Consider the following 22,437-nt stretch of genomic DNA (forward strand, 5'->3'; position numbering starts at 1 on the left):
TTATCTGTTTTTATATAATCCATTCAAATCGGATAAATAATCTACAGGTTGATTGATACAATTTTGAAAATAGGATCTCCAGTTTATTTTTTTATCACACGAATTTTTCCGCTAACACACGACATGTACACCAAAGAGGATTTGCCAATAACTGGATCACTCACTTGTGAGTCCACGTTTTCGATATGCATACTTATATTAAGAGTATACAGATCTGATGAGCAATAAAAATACAACATTTCGTTCATTCGCGTCGGAGAAGATCTGACTTATTCATTTGTATCTAGCAGTTTAGATCATAGAAATTACTGATTATTTGATCGAGGATTGAAAGTCCGATTAGGAAACGTAACCTCAATACCTTCAATACTCAACGAATGTCTCAGCGTTTCATTTTCTGATTTTACTGCATTTAATAATGTTCTATTTTGAAGATGAATATTGTTACGAAAACCCCAATGGGACGACCATGGGCGACCCATGGTCGAACCGAAGCGAAGCGAACCGAACCGCCGAGAATTGTTTGGAAGCATTCTTAGATTTAACGCGGCGCGTCTAGATTTTTCGTTGAGGGTATAAATTAATTTGCTTGTTTTGTATAGAGTAGTATTAGTACTAGTATTGGTAAAGCGTTCGGAGTGTTTGGAAGTATTAGTAAAGCGGTTGCAAAGTGAAGTATTGTGCAGTATAGTGATAATCGTAATTAGTTGGTGTAATTAGTTAATAAATAGTTAATTATCAAGAAGTGTATTAATTAATCGAACCCAGGGCTTTGTCACCACGTAAATTTCGTGACAATATAATTGTCTGTGGATATTGTGAACTTCAAAAAATTTAATTTAATACAAATTAGTAGTTATAGCAATATATATTTAAATTACAATAAATATGTATATGCATTTGAATATTAGAAAGAGAACAGTAACATTTAGTGTTCTGTATATGAAATATCTATTCATCCATCCATCCATATTGAAAATAAAATTCTTGCTACAAACATAACCCAAGTTTAGTTGACGGTTATTCGTTTGTATCTTGGAACAATTTCAGGAAAAAAATGTAAATGGGAAAATGGCCAATTCAATAAGGTTCAGCGACTTCCAGCTTATATGGGATCTAAACGAAAATTTATTTGGTTGCCCTTTCGAACTTAAACATCTTATGATGGCCCGAACTAGATTTGTGACTATAATCATTATAAGTTGATACGAGAAGTGAATGACAAAGTTTATGGACCTTTTAAGTTGGCAATAAGTTTGTCTTAGTCAGTTATTTGCAGCTGACGCAGTTCAAATTTTTCTAGATATTGTGTCAAATATTAAAATAACTTAATTTATAAAACCAATTGCTCTGCTTCGAGCACTACTAGAGAACATATCTATTGGAATGTCATAGTTTATATCCTCTACCAGTGATGGGCCTTCCTTACAATTAGTCGATTAATGAGTCAAGACTAAAACTAGTCTTTCACATATTTAGTCATGACTAATGGTTAATTGATTAGTTGTCAGTCATGGACATTAAGACTGATAACCAATTATTGATCATAACTTAGACTAAAGATTAATTCATTAATTATGACTAACAACTACCTTAACGATAATTGTTATGTATGTGTATAATGTATCTATATAAGTAATTCAATAGGCAAATAAAATATTACTATGTTATATGTATTTGTGTTACTCATCCGTGAGAAAGTACGACTACTCTGTACAAGGTGATTTATAATTCTAATTTTATTGTGGTATATTACTTTGCTATTACAGTGTTGCAATGAGATAAAATCTACTCCCATATAATTTAACACCGATTTAAAAAGGTAATATCGAAAAAATAAGTTTCAAGTAGGTACTATTTTTAATAATGAACAGTTAAATTAGGTCCAGTTTCATCATAGACTTGGATAGCATGCTCTGAAAAATAATTTCTAAAAAATAAAATCACATTAATTAAAAAATTCTGCCAAAGATAAAATTCGAACAGTGATATACTGATATATTATTCAAAAATATTAAAATGTGTGTTAATCATAATTTTATCTATTATTTTATTTACAAATGAAAATATGATTATTATACACGGTGTCCGAAAACTATGAATAAAAAATTTAAAAGAAAATACTATTGTCCAGTCATTTGAAAAAACATATTTTGCCAAATATTTTGGGACTGTATTTTCTGTTCAAATTCCCGTTAATTGTAGCTAGAATTTTTATAATGTAATTAAAGAAGATTTTGCAGATTTTAATTTTACCCTGGTTTGTTTGTACTCGAAAAACCTATGTACCTATATATTTCCTTACAATGGTAGGTAATACCTAAATGAATTAATTAAAAAACATAATTAAGTCATTTAATGAGACCTTTATGACTCTAGAATTGTTTTGATTAACATTTTTCGTATACGTACAATTTATTAACAGTCAAATTAAAAAAATCACTTCACCAAAATATTTAAACAATTAAACTTTGAGGTTATGTAACTCTTTTAGTATTGAGTTTTTGATCAAGTGTCATAGGAACTTGTACCATTATTTTTACGAATAGATTTCCTTAATTTGTTTGCTCAAAATATTGGGACATCTTCTGTAATTAGTCATTCTATGATATAAAATATCCAGGACATTTTCTACAAAACGATACAGAAAGTTCTCTTAAATGAAATCATTTTTTCTTCTGTATCTTTTTCAATCTACAATCGATTAGTTTCATATCCTTGTTTCCCAGAACTTTTTTTGCATCGCTTGTTATATGCAATAAACCAAAGGCAGGTGTTTTAAAGTACCACGCGTAGTGAATCTAATATCTAAACCTCCCGGTCCAACCAGCTGATCGTGGTGATAAAACTGTCTGAGCCGGGATATTCGGAAACGAGGAGGTTCAGTCTACGTGGTCTTAACACAAGAACGATTCTTGGTCTTAACAGGCGTATATTCTGCAGTACGCAAAACTATCTGACATGTAGTAATTTTTCCACTGGTATATTGGGCAAATAAAATAAGCCCCATGAATTCAAAATTTTACTGCAAAAATATTGAAATAAAAGTAGAAATATATTTCAAATAAACACTCGACCAATAACATAGCTGTTAAATAGCGTGCGCTGATATCATTATATGTTTAGAAACTTTGACGCAATAAGATAAACACATGAAAAATTGGTAAACACCAACAATGTGTTTTTGATACTTTAATAATACTATAATGAAAAGCAGAAACTGAATGAACCCATATTTTAAATTTGGTACCTGCCTATAATCATCCACGTAATAAACTACATAACCTGGATTCTTGGAAATATATCAAATAGTGTTTCAAATGTTTCATTTCATAGTAATTACGAATATACTTCCTAATTAAAGCCTCAAATTCTTGCACCTTAAAGCTGCGCGCTGACCTTTGATGTTTGAAATTTGAATTGGACTCACTTTAATAATGAGAATTCGGCTTGTTAACACGTCTGGAAGTGAGGCGTGAAAATTACGTTGGTAGTAAAGTCTCTCGTCCCTTTAAATTATCTACTAACTAGAAACGTTCGCTACTATTGCTAGTCCAACGTTTAAGAAAGACATTATCATCTAAATAACAAATAAAACAATTTCGACAGATTTTAGAGGAATCATAAACTTTCTTGTTCCTACTACAAAATTAGTTAAGGTTTAGTTAAGTAAGAGTTTTTGTAATACTTAACAATTATCATATTATTAATTTTTATAATAGATTTAGATAGATTTATTGACAATACGTACATAGTACATTTATGTCATTTAAAACTCAATGTGTACATTAAGAATAAAGTAAATAAATTGGATAAAAGACAATACTGAATAAAGGTAAAAGTTACAACAAGGTTCACACATTAAAATAAGTTAACCACAAAATTTGATAAAAATCGAAGTCAGCGGTGTGTAGTCAAGATATTCTTTGACACTGTAAAAACATTCGGTACTAAGAAAGTCTTTGGCTAATTTATGAAAGGTTTTATAATTCAATAATTTTATATTTTTATTAAAATGCAAGTTTTTAAATTTATTGTACAAGTTAAGAGCGATTTTGTTAACCTGCGTCATTCTTTAGTCTCGAATAGGCTGGTATGAGATTGTCCCTCAGTCTTATACAATAGTTATGCCTATCGGTGTGAGTGATTAAATTATTTAAATTTTTATGGATAAACAACAGTATCTAATACATAAATGAAAGACATGAGTAACATTCCATAACTCTTAAAAAGTACCTTACAATATGTCCCATAACGTGAAGAGTCAATGGTCCTTATTATAACTTTTTGTAAGTAAAAGATTTTATAGGATTTTGTTGAATTGGACCAGAGAACAACAGCGTATGATAACCATTGTGAAATAGACAATACTCATTGCGCTGTTATCCAAATATGATCTCAGCTGTTGCACAACAACGATCTTAGTTGAGAGCCTTGCACAAAAACTGTCAACTTGATCCGACCATCACAGACCAGTATCAAGAGAAGCCACAAGCAGGCGCACAGGTTCTGATTTATTAGCCCATCGATTGGAACTGAATAAGATATTAGTTTTAAACTCATTTAGTTTTAATTTGTTCGTATCAAGCCATACTTTTGCCTTTTGTAGGTCACTGTCAATTAGATTCGATTTACCTCTAGCAAGAAGCCCAGTGTCATCTGCAAAAATAATGCAGTCAAAGTTATCCAGTGATGCTGGAAGATCGTTACTGTAAATTAAAAATAATAACGGGCCTAATACGGAACTCTGAGGAACTCCACAGGTTATCTGTGCCAGATCTGAAATAGTATCATTAAAATTAACAAATTGTAATCCATCACTTAAATAAGATTTACGGAGATTAAAAACATTGCTCCGTATTCCGTAGTGATACAATTTAAATAAATATAATTCAGTGTTAACGCATTCAAAGGCTTTTGTCAAATAATATAATACTACATGTGTAGGAGAAGTCTCATCTAATCCTTCGACTATATTATCTATTAACGATAGCATGCAATTTGTATATTAGTTAAACTTATACTTGCAATATACCTAATTAAATTATATTACAAATAAATGATAAACCCTGTATACATTCAATAAGTAGTAAGTAATATCACAAGAGAGAGGATAAATTGAAAACAATTTGATAGTTTTTCGAAAACTTGTTGAGAGGTTATTGATGAATAGCAACAGAACTCAGAAAAGTTCTGGAAAATTATTTTCTATTCATTGAACTGTATGATATTTGATAAATTGACGACTACCTAACTCACTTTAAACAAAATGAAGTATCAAAATTAAACTGCATTAAAGTTTCGGAGGTGAAAAGTACAATTATTATAAATGTGCCCCGAGGTGTGTCCCTAAGTGAAGAATTTTGCAGTATGTTTGTTTTGTTTTGTTGCAATAATATTTCTTTTAACATGTTAATTATATTCAAATGATGTTCATTGTTAAACTGTGGGTAAGATTTCCATGAATTAGATGAACTCATAACTCCTATAATTCCTTGCTCATTGGTACTTGATTTAGTAGAAGGGAACAATGCGTAATTTTAATATTTTTTAGTATTCAGTTGTATCATCTCTACGAATTCCTTCATCCACTTCGATATTATGTTTACCCAACTGACATATTTATATACCATTCTAAATAATGTGGTTTATACCAAGCAGTGTTTACTGTTAGAAAAAGCCTGTCAGTTTTAATGTTTGCAGTCCGCTAACTTAATAATATTTTAAGCAATCGAAAGGACTCCACATCTTTGTTCTCCACCTTGCGCTTTTTAGAGAATATCGGGTTATACTTCATTTTTCCAGCGACCAAACCTTCTTTTTGTCTTTAAAATAATGCACCAAATATTGGAAACCATCTTCATAACCCCATGCTAGTTCATATGATGCAATATGGTAGAATTTTTTTTCCAAGCCAGACGACGTGTTCTCGATGCATATTTTATCATTTTCAAGATTTCTTCTTGAAGTGATAAACTCTAATATATCGGCCAGTCTTGCTGTTGATAACTTATCTTTCAATTTGTAGCTTGTTTCCAGATTTGCTTCTAAATCGATACGTTACTTAACATAGTCTTTTACGTGATACAATAAATATTCCATTTTCGTTTACAATAATGTTTTCTCTTTTTTATTATTTGAGTACCTATAATACGTTGGAGGTGTTAAATAATCATTTTCAATACTTAGAAGAATTTATGCGCATGTCACAACTTTTTTTGATGTAGTAGTTGGCGTATGATGCATTTTAACAAAAAAAAAGTAATAATTTTTTCAATTACCCTCTTTAATATTAGAGGGTCTAAATTCACATTTTCCAAGAGACCATAAAGAATCGATGAATTTCTAGGTGGTTGAAAAAAAATGGATCCCATGCAACTCATTTGTTTACGAGTTAGTGTGGTGATATTGCAGTAACTTTAAAAGATATTTAAGAAAAAACACCGAACGTCCATCTTCAAGCCGCTATAATTCATAAGGAGTCAGAATTAAGCCTTAGTTTATTTAACCCTCTTGCATCAAGTTTTACTAAGGAACACCCTGCAGAAGTTTGGCAGTCAAATTAAAGGAAACCCTGTAAGTATAGAAGTACTTACAGTAAAAGTTCATTTTGTAAATATATTAGGTAACCTGCTTCGTAACGAAAGAAAAAGGTACATTTATTATTCAGTATGATAAAATTTGAAAATGCATAATATTTTGGGGTCCTATATTAAAATCAACTAATGTAATTTTCTTATGGCTCAGTGCTACCGTAATTTTGTCTTTAAAGTTAAATTTACTAAAATTAAATTAAAAATACTTTTTCTTTGTATAAGTAAAAAAATTAACAGCTCTGAATAAGCCTTTATCAAGAAAATCTAAATTATTTTTTTATGGTTTTGACCGCAAACCTTTCCTTATGAATGTTATACGTGGATACCATACTTGAGGAAGGGTTTCAAAGGGACACCTATACGACTTATTTTACGACACAAAAACTATATAAAAAGGTTATGGGTTCAGGTAATTATTATTGGTAAAATTAATGTGTACCCACATAAAAATAGTACGTTTCATACATACAAATGAACGAAAAAAAATAGTTTTAGGCTTTTATTTAAACTTAAGTGTAAACTTTTTAGCAGAACAGAACAGTTTTCTTAAAATCTTTTTTAAAACAGTTTCTATAAGAACATAAAATTACGAAAAACATCTAGATTATTCGTTCAATTTCAATTTTATACATATTATACAGAAATATAGGGTATATTGGAAACAAATTCACAACTCTAAAATATCTGAAGACAGACAATTGACGGGTGATGACACTAAGAGCCTTAGAAATTCAAAGTCACTGTGCATAATTTCAATTCACTTAATCAATCCTTGTATCTCCTAATAATATATCTAGTAAAAAGATCTCATTTATTTGATCTGACAAAGGGGTCATTTTCAAATTTTGTATATTTTCTAAATTTACTGCTACTTACTCACAATAAACTTCTAAAATAACTCTAGAATTGCTCTTTTCACAAAAAAGTCAAAACAATTTTTTTTCTAGAAAAACAATTTTTGAATAAAATATAACAAGCCTCTACGTTAAACATTAAACCAGTGGTATTAAAAAAAATTGATTTTATTATTTCAAAGCCCTGGTCTTGAAAACAAAGCGTTTTCGAATATTTTCATAGAACTGTTTTTCTTATCTTGACCACCTAACTTTCGTCTAAGATATTTTTTGATGGATCACTCTGTACCAACGTTATGGTAATTTAAAGGCTACGGCCTTAATTTTCTTAATGCAGAATCAGTTACAAAGCTTTTAATAAGAATCAGAAAGATAATATCTACTAAACAACCCAATTTAGTATTCCTCAAAGAGAAAACTCAATTAAAATATTTAATAGAATTAATAAAGAATAAATGATGAGTTGAAGGGAACACTTTACTTTGTTCTCTTTTATATCTTAATCCACAGTAAACACATAATTTGCCATTAAGAAATTTGCCAGTTACTCCATAAAGCATTTAAAACTTTTAAACTTGTTTTTAAAATTAAATGCGGGAGTAGGCTGCAATTTTTTTTGTGTGTCACACATTACATGTTTTAGCCAATGAGTCCTGTTTGATTGTGTTGTATTAAAGCTCAAAACACAAACAAGTTAATTATTATTATTACTATTAATATTTACGCGTTTTAGTATTGATTTACCATTACTATAACTTTCTTCTCTATATCTGATTTTTCCTCAATATGTTATAGTAACTTTAATACCTACTACTGTAGATATCTTGTTTAACTCATTATTTAATTTTTATTTCTGATTCTGAAGTAGTTTATCTGGTAGAAGTAAGTTTGTTTGATGCTTGGTTTTCGATTTCTATTAAGTAAGATGGTGATCGAATTCCCCGTATAAAAAAAGGAATTTGATGTTATATCTCAATAATATCTATGTCGTAACTTCAAGAGATTGTCCCTTAGATCATTCTAGATAGAAAGTCCTTATACTTAAGACAACTAGTTTTTATTTTATACGGTGTTGAGTGTGTGAAATGTTTTGATTCCTGTAACGTGTAGTTACTGAGGTAAGTGAAAACAAAGATTATAATAAATGTTCAAAATTACGAGTTCAGCATTAATACACAATGTTAGCCTTCTCGTTACTTCGACATTACAGGCTCTTAATAAAGTGTTACGATCTAAAGCCGCCGTAACTGCATAAATTTTAATACAAATCTGCCATGTCTTCTATAGGGTTCTGATAGACAGTATTTCTTAAATGACCTCATAGAAAAAAATCCAATGGAGTCCAAATCTGGTGAACGAGCCGGCCACCTTATAACTCAGTTACTACCTAACCACCTTCCCGGAAACCTCTGATTTAAGTATTCTTGCACGGCATTAGTATTGTGGGTAGGGGGTTGCGCTCCATCCTGTTGGAACCATAAATCATTTGTTTTTTTTATAATCTATTGTTTGTTAGTTAGTATGTGGTGTGAATAAAGCCATTATAACAATATTTTATATTTATAAGAATATTTTGTCTCGGTGTGATTTAAATAAAATAATATCATACATTGCATATTGAAGTCGACATATCTTGAAAACAAGTAAATATTGGGAAAAACTTTACACTATAAAAATTACTCAATATTTAACGATCTTTCAGATGGACCGTATTTCTACGTTCCAGGGATCAAAACATAAAAATAAAATAAATTTCCTCATTTCGGAGATATTGGCAACGGGAGTGTTAAATGGCACACCCTGTATCTGCGAATCATTAGCGAAGATTTTGGGGAACGCTGTTGCTAAAATCACTAGACTAAATATATTGGTAATTCTATGTTAAACATCATGCGAAGTCTGTATCTTCAACAACCGTATTTGTAGCAAATCATTTTTTAAGTTGTTAGCTACAAATATCTAAATGTATTAATCAAATAATGTGACTTTTCTTGGGAACTTATCTGTCTTTTCAATAATTTTATTCGAAAAATATTTTCAAGTTAGGTAGTAATTTTTGATATCCAATAATAATAACCATACAGTCGAATAAATCAAAAATAAATATTGAAATCATAGGATTGATTACAAATTTGGTTCTAAATAAAATTATATTAATCAAAATATCGTTGTCGCAGAAATAATAATAATTTTAAATAGATGTGAAGATATAGCGGAGGAGCATGGCTAAAAAATTAAATATCTAAGCCAGTAACTTTATGAGCCTTTTATTCATTTATTATTATTTTTTATAGAAAACCATTTCTCTTTCTCTTTGCAACGCTTTAATATAGTAATTTTTATATAAAACTTTATCTGGAAATTAAATCATAATCAACGCAGCTGTAGACGATTATAATTATCCTTATTTTATAACTTTTTAGTCGCAGTCTTCTGTCATAAACTACCATTAGGCTAATAGAATCAAAATTATATCATTAACCGTCGTTTAAAAATAAGATTCTCGATACTAACATTAGTATTATTTATAGAAAATCTCTAACTTTATAGAACTTAGTTCTTGTGCTATCTTCTGTATAACTAATGCATACATACTATTGATTGTCCTCGATAATCTAACCCAGTTCTAGAAACTGTATTAAATTATTCTTTTAGAGAAGGCTATACGTGCATAGAAATAGAAAGTATGACACTTATTTGAAATCTCCATTTATTGTTAATTTTTAAGTAATGTACCTCCTGGATTAGTTTTTAAATTAATGTTTTTTCATATTTTTTTTTAAGTAGGGCCAGTATTTTAAATATCGGTTACAACTCTATTAATTATTTAGATGATTAGTCTAAGTGTTAATTTTAACGTTAATTAATTAATAATATCTTAATTAGTACTAAAAATACGGGCCTTTAGACTTGTTACATAATATTAAAAATACCAAAATAAAAAAATTAGCAGGATACCTTTTTACACTCTGTTTATATGGTTTTTGTTTAATCAAAAATAAATCCACAAAAGCCTTCCTGATCCTTCTGAAAAAGGATTTAGTGAAGATATTTTTTCATATCTGGCAACATACCTAATTTAAAAAAAAATATGCGTTATTTCATCGTACACCCACTTCCAATTATGATAATGTATTCTAAAGAAACAAACACACTGCGGTGAAAAATACGTTTGTGGGAATGTTTGAAAATAATAACAATACTTATTATCATTAAGAGAATAATGATCTCTAATATTATATGGCACCAATATGATTATATTGTCTGCTTATTTATTTGTGATATAGTTCTATTTCTGTTTTGGTGGCAATATACGCAGATAACTAACGACAAAACATGACCCTGGTGCTAGTTATATTAAAAGTTATAGCTTGCTGAAGTCGCCCCGTGATAGATGTGATTAAATATGGTCAAGACGTAGCAGCTTTGTTTTGTTTTGTTTAAGTCGTTGTTTACTACACTCAGCAAAATAAGGCAATATATAAAGGGTGTTTCAAAAGATATGTCCAAAATGATGGGTACGATTTTTTGGCTCCTTCTAAGAACAAAAGTTCTTATTGACATGTGTTCGCAAACGCACCATTTTTGAGATACACAAAAAAAATCAGGTTTTTGATGGCATCTCTCTTGACGAGGAACAGTTTGCGATACGGTACTCAAATTTTGTACACGCACTGGAAGAAATGCGTTTTATTCTTTATTAGAATTCTATATAAGACCATTGTATACTATATGTGACAGTTAAACAGGTGAATATTGGATATAAAACGCGTATTGCTAGCACAGTTGTATAGTGACTATAAACCTTATTCTTTATTAAATTATTGTATAACTAGTATACAACGTTTTTTATACCCTTTACGAAATAATAGCAATAACTGTTATTAAAGTGTTCCATATCGTTATTAGAACATCTAGTACTGGTTATAAGTTTTATAATAATAAATGTATTAAACTGTTGTATACTCTGTATGAGTTAAAAACATATGTCATTAAGTTTTCAGAAATTTTATTGGATAACTGTAATTACAAGCTAAGGTTCTAATGTAAACATACATAAAACATACTTTTAAGCATTAAAAATGATGACAAATCGCTCCCAAAACTGTCCAGTTTATTTTCTTAGCAACGATGCACCCGTATTTTCTTGTATTACATGAGAATTTGCACTATAACTCTTCCACCTTAAGAATGAAGCATCCCCAGAAAGGTTGAGCTTCTTTCCATATAATTTTATTTCCTCTGGTTGATTGACTTTATACCCATGCTCTTCTTTGTCACCGTTAACCTTCTGTTCCTCCATCTTATGTAAAACTTAACATCAGCGATTTCTAATAGGACCTACAAAATAATAATTTTTAAGATTTAGACAAGATTTACATTTGAAAAAACAAAACAATTACAAGCCATAAAACAGTTAGATACTTACATAATAATTTTCCATTTCACACAACGCGATATGATCATGTATCCCACAAAACATGTGCATATACTGTCCATTTTCATCAAACTAGACGTGTGTAAGTCGATGCACAGCGGACTGTCGGAAATTTTACGATTGTTGTATTTTCTCTTCTTGAGTAAAGATAATAAAGACGTTGTGGTTTTGTGTGTTTATTTTGACAATGATTGAACATGTATGGACAATAAAAGTGGACTGTATAAGATAGTTGAGTACCGTTCTGCTTCATGCATAGCATGCTACTGAAATCTTAGAAGGGATGAGCTCGTGCGGCGAACCCTAAATCAGCGGCTGGAATAGCCAGGTTTCTTATTGAGTCGGCGCACTTCGCTCTCGGGTCTGACATATGATTATTATTACAAGACTATGAATATAACTTAACAACGATCATAACCGATTATGCACCGAGAGGTGACGATCACTTAACCATTATAAGATGCGTTTTACACGTTAAAAACGGAAACATATTCAGTATAAGAACGAATAATTCTGTTAATACAATTGTTATATACAAATTCGGATACTGGTCTTTATACAACAAATCTTCCCTACTGTACAACTGGAATATAAAGTCTATAACACCTAATAATGTATAAGTAATTCATTATAACCTTTATTTCATAGATGCATAAGGTGTATTAAGCACCTTCCAGCTAAACTGATTGAATAATGAGTATGGAGATGATTGCTTTTTTTTAATAAAGTTTGTATATTGGTTATAAAAGTTTTAATATGCGCTATACACATTATTCTAGATAAACAGTTTAATAAACCCATTTCTTTCAGTGCGTATTTGCATTAATATTAGCTACCTTTGAGCTCTAATTCAATTTTTATTCATATGACAGTGGCGGAGATTTTAGGGTTGTATGAGGTTCTTTTAACCCTAATTTTTATGACTCTGGGAAATTTACCATTTTGAAAGCATATTTTAAACCACCAATATTTTCTACACAAAAAAGGTACTCATTTTAAAAAACTTTAACGCGAACCGTTTTCAAGATAAATGGCGTTTTATGGTAACATGATAATAAAAAATTATTTCAATTTTAAGCAAATAAATAACAAAAATTACAGCAGTTGTTGAAAATGACCTCCTCCTACAGTAATGCAGGCTTCCAGCCTAGGTTTGAGTGAGTCAATTTTTTATTGGACTTCTAGATTAGAAATAAATATACCTATGTTATCCCACTTTTCAATTTTTTATTTATTTTGGTAATGAACATATATTTTTTTGTTGATGTTCTTATTATTTATTTACTTCCAACGCATATTATTTTCGTTATACAAAGTATTCTAATTAAAATAATAATAATTTATCTATTTTTTTATAAATTTTTCTACATAATCTTCCTTATTTAGAATACATGACAACTGTGGTACCAAACACTCATTCCCGAAGAAGTTTCATAGCGTCTTCACTGATCTGAAAATGTTTTCGCAATTTAAGGGCCCAAACGCATCACAGAAAGTCTGAAAGGTAGATATTCACTTCAGCTTTTGAACCGTATCCTTAGTATGAACGACGACGTGCATTAGTTTAGAGTAAAAAGATAGGTTGCTGGCTTTTTCTTCTTTAGCCTTTTGGACTTTGAAAATACGGTTCTGGGACATTTTTGGCAGTATTACTCCATTTATATAATTCTTATGTCAACGACGTCGCTTCGTCAAATGGTGTTTTCAGTTTCTCACAAATTTTTCTCACAGTTTCATGTCTTTTTTTCTAGGATATTCGATAAACAATACTCGTTAATAATTATTGTTTCTAAAACGTTATTACATTGCTGCATGTATTTCATCATCTACAAAATCTAATTTCTAACGCAATTTATTAGCGAAATTATTGATTCAAGTTGAGGTAAATGTACTCTGTGCTGATTTCTCACAAGCATTCGATAAAATCCATCATAACATCCTATGATTATTAAACATTTGGTTTAGGAGATTCGCCAACCAATTTATTCTAGTTATTTTTTATATCGACAATCATACTTTGGGTGTTTAAATCTAACGAATTCGTTCAAACATCTAGAAATCCTCAGGGCTCTATTGCTAATCCCACCCTGTTTATACTATATATTAATGATGTTAAATATTTAAATGTCAAATACCTGTTATATGCAAATAACCCCAAAATTTATAATGAAATTAACTTAACTGCTCGATACTTGGGACACAGTATAGAAAACAGTAAATTCACTCCCCCCTCTTTTGAGGATCACAACCCCACTGCTCTAAAAGTCCAGTAAAGGGACGCGTGATCTATGCGCAATAGTAACAGCTTAGCATTCAGCTTTTGAGGTTCCCCTGCTTGCGCATGGTCTATGTGCAATCACTTAAAACGACATAAAAAATGAAACTATGGTCCATTTTTTATAAATAGGTTAGATAGGCAGTGAATTTACTGTTTTCTGTACTGTGCTTCGGAATAGTTTAGAAATAATTAATTAATGGCGTTTGTTAAACAAACTACAACTAAACGTTGACAAATGTAATGTTTCTCTTACACTACGAAACCTCACGAAATATAATATAATCGCATTATATTAATTAGACAGTTAAATATTTTTCAATAATAGGGACGTGTGCGGCCTAGCCACTTGACATTCATGTCATTGACATGAAAAGTCAAGCAGGGCTGATCGCGATTAGTACTTAGATAGGTGACCATCCAGGAAAGGCTCGCGATGCTCCTTCACCTTCGAGTGGCTAATATGTTGATGTATTCATAGAAAATATATAAATTTAGACGAGGTTTGTATATCCGTCGGAAAGGATGTAAAGCCTTATGTCGTTTGTCTAAGTAATGTTAAACAGATAAAACATCTTTATCCTACTACAAAGTACCTGGCGTCGCGTCGATGTTTAGCCTTAGTAGCAGATATAGACCGACGTAAATTAATCAAAAAGGAAAAAGAATAGAACAGTTTTAAGTTTCAAGATGATTAATGTAATTTTTGCTGTAATCAACACCCTACATACCTTTATGTTTATTAATTGACTCACTGAATTCTTTGCTGGTGATTTCTGGATAATCTGAAAATTCCATAGGAAGACCAACAACGGAGAATAATGTTTTCAGGATAAAATCAACAGACTTGATTATCATTAACGTATTTATATATAAAATTAAGTTCATTATTATATTTAATAATTAGTAATTAATAATTCATTCTGACGAAGAATGTTTTGTTCCATAATTTTCGTTCTTGGGTAAATAACAGCATCAAGATTTCGATAATGTAAAAGTTAAATAATTAGCATCAGCATGGGTTTTCTGTTCAACTCAATTATAAAATAAATCTTTTGGGAGGACTAATATAAATGTAAAGTTTAGTCGAGATAATTTAGTTCAACCTTTTGCGGATGAATATCCCTACTTTGCCAGGGGTGTTGTCCTTCATTATTTTACATCCGAAGAGCGACATTTACCACGATTTTATGCGCTACAGAATATAAATGAGTTACGAGCATTTGCAATGCAAACTTGCAAATAAAGTGAGATATCCGGAAAAGTTATAAAATAATCCTAATAAAAAGTCATTAGCTGTACAAGAGATTTGTTTTATTTTGCACTTAGACTAACGTCCTATCGGTTTTACTGTTAGAGACTTTATTCTTATTAAATCTTGTAAGAACATCACTAAGGTAGTCGTTTGCCTCAACAGGTGGATGCAAGGAATCAAGTTTCTTTTACAATCCTCATGTGGCAAATGCGGAGGAGGACGTTCATTTAGAATCAGTTATTCGCACAATTCGTTCGCTATACAGGGTGCTTCAGAATTTATCCAAAAATAAAATTCTGGATCTACAGGGGACCCCTACAAATACAATTTTGTAAAGAAAAAATCAAAAAGGGCAGTTCGATAATGATTTAAAAATACACTTCTGCACGGCACTGGAAACTGGTCCACTGTAAAACCTGACCCCGCACAATGAGTCCGGCGGTGTGATAAAAACAAACAAAAAACTTTCGCAAGGAAAGAAATAAATATAATTTTATAGCACCTATTTTATATCGGCAAAATGGCAAATTCAACTGTTTTTGCCTTTATTGTTATTATTAATTAATAAAATTAATTTGTGTTTTTAAATAATAAAATCTTTTGACATACCCGATGTTACAACAATTGTTCAAAATTTTATCCACCAACGTGTAAACACATTTGGGTCCGTCTTACTCAGTTTCCACGAACTAACACAAATGCTGTCTTGTTGCACTATAACACAAATGTTTCACCATAATACAAATGTTGTCTTAAATAAATTAAAACGATATCCATCAACTCCGAGTTGCTATACATGTCAACCATTTTTGACACAACTACTAAAAAACTATTGTAAACACCACAGATAACAGGTAAACACTATCGCAACGACGATTGCAAAATCAAATTTCAGTATTCGGAGTCGCTAAGGCCGTGGCTCTCCACGCGTATTGCGAATGTACTATAACTTCAATAATTTTTTTCTCGGAAAATATAAGGATTTTACAATTTTTTTTTACGATATTGCCGGAAGTTAAAAACTTCTCTAATCGATCGGTCCATTACTATGAATGTAATGTAATTTTACAAAAAAGAATCATTGTATTTTTACCATGTAGCCTATGGGGAAAAAATTTAACTTTCAGGTGCCGTAGGTCCAAAACAAAGGACTTTAAGACTTTGTGCCCATTGAGATTTTTGTTCGACGAGATCAGAACTATCACATATCAAATTTTAAAAAAAATTGGACGAAAGCCACTTTCCATAAGGTTTTTGTGGTAAAGCCTTTTAAAATTTAAAAAAAACTTATAAATTATGTTTGAGGATGGTCACCATTATCACCTCAAGTATGTCTAGACTAAGAATAAATGTTATTTATGGTACTAGTGTGTTACGGTCTATATAAGTTACGCTGAGAAAAGTTTAATTTTCCCAATTGACTTATATGACGTAACACACGAGTGTCATATAAAATTTTATCCAACGCTTCCATAGAATTTCGTTTTAATAATAAATAAAAGAAACTTAAAATTTCAAGTTGTCAATGTCAGAAAAAGTAATTTGACAAAATGAAACAAACAATATTTTTTGAGTTGTAATCACGTTGAAATCCTAAAACCAACACCGAAAAAATGGAAAATGTGGAAATTCCATCTGAAATTTTAGAAAAAGCTAATGCGGCTACTGCAGGCATTCCAAGAAATCAAAATCTATATACAACAAAAAACTGAAGGAATTTCAAGATTGAAAAATCAAAGGAGTGAAAGGCGTAGATGAAGATGTATTGCTAGCTTATTTTTTCAATTTAAGTGAGAAATTAGCTCCATCCATGTGGACTAAATATTCCATGTTGAAGTCAACTTTGAGAGTTTACAAGAACATTGAAATTTCTAAATTCGGAAGATAGTAGCATTTCTAAAGTCTAAGCACAAACATTTTCAACCAAAAAAATCTAAGGCCTTAGAAAGAGAACAAATCGAACAATTTTTGCGTGAAGCCTTAGACGAAGATCATCTTATGTCTACTGAATAGTTTAACTGAGCTGTTATATTTATTAAATTTGTTGTTTTTAGGTGGCGTTGTTATTAGGAGTTTTCGGCGCTTGCCGTTGCGAGGAATTTACCCATCTGAGCATAGACAATATAGAGGACAAAGGGCAGTATATCCACATCATGATTTCAAATACTAAAACGAACAAACCAAGAAGCTTCGCTGTGTGAAGGATTTTGTGTTAATCCAATTGAATTAATTAGAAAATATTCTAAGCTAAGGCCTCAAAATGTGCAGCATAAAAGGTTCTTTTGCAATTTTCAAAAGGGAAAATGCACACGTCAATGTGTTGGTATTAATAAGCTATCAAAAATCCCTATTGTTGTTGGACGATTTTTGGGCTTGACAGATTCTAATTTATATACAGGGCATGGCTTGCGTCGTGCATCTGCAACTCTCTTGGCCAATGCTGGAGGGGACCACACTCAAACGCCACGGTGGATGGAAGTCATCTACCGTGGCAGAAGGTCATATAGAAGAGTAAATTTTCAGCAAAATTAATATTGTTAAAAAGATACAATGGGTGTGGACAAGTTTGTAGCATTTTAGCTTATTACTGTTTCAAATTGGATTTCGAATAAAAACTAGAAAAGTAAACCAAACATTTGTCTTTTTATGATTTCTATAAGTCACTAGTGGGTTATAAATCATAACTTACTAGTGACTTATTCCTTTAAAACCAAATAAATTATAGTATCATCATATACAAGTGTTGGATAAAAGTGGTTTTATTCAACAACATGCCGTAAGTTCATAGATATTAAAAAATGATGTTCCGATACATTAATTTTCTTTTGCAAATCCTGTAAGTAGAAAATAAAATTTGTATGGGAGGCTATTTGGCTGCTGTATGGGAAAATAAGATTGTAAATTAAGTTATGAATTTCTGAATAAAATAGATGTATTTAAGCAGATATGTACAAAGATTGATCTGCCGTCATCTTCGGAAGTTTAATCAGATTGCTGCAACGCGAAATGCAGACTGAAAAGTTTACTTCCAAGCAAATCAGACGTCTTTTACTGGAAAATTGGATGTCCTTTGGGATACCCGCCTTAGTGCATAATGTGCTTTTGTTTAAGGTTGTCTGGGAAACATTAAGGACTTTAGTGTAGAAGTAGAACATTTTTAAACGAACTTAGAGCACTATTTAAAGGACTTTAAATAACTAAGGCGACAATGTCATACTCAAATGTTTTAATCATAATATCGTTACTTTTTTCGTATTTCCTGAATTTTAAATATTATGCGAATGGTTAAAAACTCATTGATTTTTGAAAATAAAATAGGAAATTGGAGATCAAGCATTAAATTGATTTAATTAAAGGCATGAGATTTAAATCTCAGTTTCACTCAAAATAACACAATCACAACTAGACAATAATTTAAGATTGACTAAAATTTGTATTTTTTTATAGTACAGATATTTCTCAAATTACTAATAAGGATAAGCTAAAGGTAAACTACTGGAAATTTATGTTCTATGTTTTTGTTCCTGTTCTACTTTTGAGAATTTAAATACCTTAAAATATACGTTCCTCTCGATTTTTTTAATGAACTAAAAAATTGTTGCGAATATTAAATTTAAGCAAATTTAAGTCAAATTAGTGCATTTCTCACAGTGTCAGTGTAAGATAGCATAAGTAAGCATATAGAAGAACCTTCCTTTACATAATTTTACGGAAACACATTAACCTAGTTTATTGGAAAACATTTAAAACGTATCTCAAAAAATAAAAATATACCTGCCTTGATATTCTTCATAAAATTCATCTGGCTAAATATCCCTTAGGTGAAGGCTAAAAAAAAAAGAAGAAAAAGATTCTTCAAAAAACTTATCAATTTTTTATTTCACACTCAAAGTTTCTGTCTTGTATACTATACAGGCTGTTACAAATTCGCTTCTCATTACAGGGATCTCGGAAACGGTAAGAAGTACGAAGTAGCTTAAATGGGGGCAGAGTTGCGTAATCAGGGGACCAACATTATGCCTCTAAAAAATCAAGACTAACATGATTAGTTTTCGAAATATTTGGAAAAACCGAAATTTTGGAAATCCGTTTTTGTTTCATTTCAGCCTTGTTTGAGGTGATATTTAAAAGAGAACACTTTTTGAAGAAAGAACACACTTTTTGCCCTCTATCGAATGGCATAATCACTTTTTATATGTAACGTTTCGTCTCTTCAGGACCATCATCAACTTCATTTTTAAATATGACCCTGTAAATTTTTTTTTTTTCACAAAACTTTAGCACCCTGTAGTTCATAGGTTAAGAACTTTAGGACATATGTTCATATGAAGTTTTTTTTCTGAAAATGGACCCAAAAATAGCCTCCTTAAATATTAGCACGTTATTAAGAAACACCCTGTATACAGAGTGTCCCGGAAATGGTGGGCAATCTCTCGGATATGGATAGATAATGAGAAAATAATGTAACAAGTTCATATAAAAATTTTTCCTCCGGGCTCACCCTGTAGAGTTATTAGCTCTTGAAGTTGAGATTTAAAAATGTTTTTTGTGCTGTAACTTTTGTATTTTTCAATAAATTTTGAAAATTTTTTGGCTGGATCTATAATTTTTGAAGCTGCTTTGGATGATAATATGAAATCCTCGATAATAATTATGGGGGCCCGGGGGCAAAGCACCTCCCACCAAAATTTTTAGAAAAAAAATTTTTGTTCCACTATACCCCAAATTTTCCATCATTTTATAAAAACTTATTTTACGTCAAAAAGGTATACTTGTTGAATATCCATAAAATAGATATTTTTTTAGATACCCGTTTAAAGAGGAAGGTACCATTTAATTTGAGACATTTTATTTAATAAAATTGAAACACAGATTTAATCATGGTTGGCTTTGACATGTCAGAGTATGCCAAAGGCAATTAAATTGTCAAACTTGTCAAATACGTAGTTTTAAATCTAAGACTCATTTCATAACTCATAATTTGTTATAAAATATGGAGTATTCCAATGAAGAATATGCTATGCATTTAATGTACGGGCGGGCTCTTTGTAATGCTTCGGCGGCAAGAAGATTTTATCAGCATTCTTATCCTAATAGAAGGATTTCGGATCGCAAAACTGTCGAACGTATTGATCAAAGATTAAGAGAAACTGGTAAAATACGATTACTATTATTAAACAAAATGAGAATATGAACTTGTGACATTGTTTTCTCATTATCTATCCATAACCGAGAAATTGCCCACCATTTCCGGGACACCCTGTATATCCGCAGCCTTCTTTCTTATCGTCATCTTTGGCATATTAACTTAATAGGTGTGTCTATATGGTGCCATAATTTTGCTATCACAGCATTTTTTTATGATATGTGACATATTTATTACCTAAGTACTGTTATTATTTCTATGTGTCATTTAATCTCTTCCGAGTAAGCGTCCATTAGGGACATTTATTTATTCATTCATTTAAAAAAATCATTGGCAACTGCATGGTTCAAACTATTCGCCGTTAACAGCCCTCAGTTCAGTGTAAAATTAATAATAATTGCTTTACCATGTCCCTGTTACGAAACTCAAATTTTATGCATATGCATATGTCCAGGACATTTAAAACTCTCTGGATGTTTAATTCCACGAACAGAACACCGAATAGTATTAAACCTCCCACTCCGTTTCGATTACACTTGGATTTCACACAATATTCAATTACATATAAATTTGTAAACGTGAAACAGTAATGTAGCGTATGTTCTCGTGGTATTTAACGAGAATGAAAATGGAAATTATCAAGTGGGATTCAGTATAGTATAATTTAATAAAAAAATAAAATATTAAGAAATTTTTAATTACTTCTTCTATTACAGTACCTCCAATAAAATATGTACGTATCATACAAGACAAATATATGTATATATTTATTTTCGGAAAATTTTTTCTTACCAATACTTTTTAATTAAAAATTAATGTTAAATAATATGAATGAAAGCAAAATGGATTTGATATTAGCAAAATTTTACAATTTTTTAAAAAATTCCAAAAATGATGTTACATTTTTCAAAATTATCAAACCTATACTGCCCTACTTCGGAAAAAGACCGTATGTGTAGTTTTGTGACAAATTGAGATAATTACATTTTCGAAATCTACATCGCATTATACCCATCTATAAATATCAAAAATATCGTTTTTGTTTTTTTAAGTTTCTACATTTTAAATTTCTAATATTGTGTCACTCTTATTTTCTTCGTCACTATTCTAGAAAAAACACCGTATGTGTCTGATGCAGACTTATATGCATGTATTTCATTAAGAGGTACATAGTATAGACGCTGCATGTGACCACATACGGCTTTCTTCTCTAGCAGAAGCGTTGAAATACGATGATTTTACACATTAAATTCGTATGTGTTCACATGCGTTGTTTTAAATTAAACAACAATTAAACATTATTTGTAACACAGTATATTAAAAATTGTAAAATATCCTGTAAAAACATCCAAAATATCATGTATGCGATGTATATGTTCTGGTTTCTGGAATTAATTTCCGTTGAAAATGTAGCACATACTGCACATACGGCATTTTTACCTAGCAAAATCTTAAATTTATTAAGACAAAACAACATATGTGACGCTGTTTTTATTGAAATTGCAAAGTTTTCAAACATTCTTGAAATACATTAAAAAATATTTGTTTTTCATTTGCCGTTATCGAAAAAATCAAGTTACTACCTTAATTAGTAAATGAATTACAGCCAAATGAAGTATGCCTAATATCTCGTTGCAATATTCTCTAAACTGTCATATGTGCACACATGGCCTTCTTCCGAAGTAGAGCAGTATACCTCAGTACAGTAGTAAAACCTTTATTTTTTACGTTTTTTAATCTAAATTTGATGTACGATCTCTAACATAATGTAAAATTTATGTGCTAATATGTATAATCGAATTATTGGGCAAAATCTTATGGTACTACTCATTTATTGGGTCACCCTATGATGTGGAAAGGAAAACAAAACGTC

Source organism: Anoplophora glabripennis, unplaced genomic scaffold, assembly GCF_000390285.2.
Source record: "Anoplophora glabripennis isolate ALB-LARVAE unplaced genomic scaffold, Agla_2.0 scaffold216, whole genome shotgun sequence".
NCBI classification, from domain to species: Eukaryota; Metazoa; Arthropoda; class Insecta; order Coleoptera; family Cerambycidae; genus Anoplophora; species Anoplophora glabripennis.